The sequence below is a fragment of the Galeopterus variegatus genome, unplaced genomic scaffold (genome assembly GCF_000696425.1).
Source record: "Galeopterus variegatus unplaced genomic scaffold, G_variegatus-3.0.2 Scaffold1695, whole genome shotgun sequence".
Classification (NCBI taxonomy): domain Eukaryota; kingdom Metazoa; phylum Chordata; class Mammalia; order Dermoptera; family Cynocephalidae; genus Galeopterus; species Galeopterus variegatus.
In genome coordinates, this window is record NW_007727806.1 from 142,574 (window position 1) to 144,532 (window position 1,959).

Consider the following 1,959-nt stretch of genomic DNA (forward strand, 5'->3'; position numbering starts at 1 on the left):
AATTATCCTGGATTCCTCTTATATTTTAGTCCCTCTCTAAGCATTACCATGTCCTGATGATTGTTCCTCATTGTTTTCCAAACCCTTCGATCTCCCTTCACCCCACTGCCACTAGTCTGGATTAAGCCACCATCACATTCCCTCTCCATTAAGAAAACAATCTCCAGAATCATCTCCCTGCTACTGCTCCCACCTCTCCCAATTTAAAATTCCCAGTGTAGTTGATCAAAGAGATCTAGAGATCTTTCAAAATGCAGATCTTCTTAAAGTTGCTTAAGCCCCTTCAACAGTTGCCCCTCACTGTTTTAGTCAGTTTTGTGTTGCTGTAACAGAATACCTGAGACTGGGTAATTTAAAAAGAACAGAAGTTTATTTGGCTTACAATTCAGGGACAGCTGCACAGGCTGCTTCTATTCATGGTGGAAGGTGACAGGCAGCCAGTGGGTACAAGCAGATCACATGGCGAGAGGAAGCAAGAGAGAGGGGAGGTGCCAGGGAGACTGGGTAATTTAAAAAGAACAGAAGTTTATTTGGCTTACAATTCAGGGACAGCTGCACAGGCTGCTTCTATTCATGGTGGAAGGTGACAGGCAGCCAGTGGGTACAAGCAGATCACATGGCGAGAGGAAGCAAGAGAGAGGGGAGGTGCCAGGGTCTTTTAAACAACCAACTCTTGTGGAAACTCATAGAGGAAAATCTCAGGCCCTCCTCCCCCAGGGAGAGCATTCATCCATTCATGAGGATCTGCCCCCATAACTCAAACAGCTCCCAGAACTGCCATATTGGGGATCAGATTTCCACATGAGTTTTGGTGGGGACAACATGTCCAAACTCTACCACTCACCTTCAGCTTTATGTTCAAATTCCTTAACATGACTTAAAAACCTCTTTCCATCTGGGCCCCCGAACTCTTTAGCCTGTTTTCTTTAGGTCTTTGCACATGGCCTTCCTTCAGTGTAAAACTCTATTTCCCCTCTTTGCCTGGTAACAGATTTGGTGTCACTTCTTCCACAATGCTGGCATCCTGACAGAACCCTGTACTTCCCTGTCATGGCACCCACCCCCCTCTCTCTTGACTATCTCCCACCTCACATACTCACCCCACTCTGTGAGTCCTGAGAGAGATAATGAAGGCCTGGTGCTCAGCCCAGCCTGCAAAAGATGGCACTGGAGCTTTGTCCAAAAGGTTAGGAGGAATTAGACAGGCTTCAGAGAAGGGACAGATATTCTGGTTCCTGGAACAGCATAAGCAAAATCATGAAATTAAGAAACAGCACCCCCCCACACACAACCAGGCACAATGCCAGCACCTCAGGGCCCACCTGGGGTCCTGAGGGCTGGAGCGGGAACCAGAACGCCCCTCACAACTAGGCACACTGCCAGCACCAAGGAGCATGCCAAAAACATCACCTCCGTGTGGGTGGCCCACCACAGCCACCACAATAACCACGGCTGCTGAGAAAGTGGCTAGACTCCACAACCACGATGCAGAGGGTCTGCCAGCCACTGGAGTGCATTGACACAAGGAGAGTCACCAGCAGAGACCAAAGAAAAGAAGAGGATGTCTTTCTCCATAAAGCCCATTCCAGACTAACAGAAGCAGCATCTGCTCTACAATAATATTGGGGGAACTGAACACACCTCCCAGCACTGGACAGATCATCTAGGTAACAAATCAACAGAGTAACCATTATTGTTTCAGAAGGAGAGAAGAAATCTAGGGTAATTAGAGGGGGGAAGGGGGAGGGAGAGGGGGACCAGGAGAGATTGGACAAGGGGCATAAAGAATAAGTATGATTGGGCTGGCCCGGTGGCGCACTGGATAGTGCGCCGCTTGGGAAGCGCGGCGGCGCTCCCGCCGAGGGTTCGGATCCCACATACAGACCGGTTCCCGCTCACTGGCTGAGCGAGGCGCGGGGGGAACACCGAGGCCTGCGGTCCCGGTGGCGGGCCCCGCGC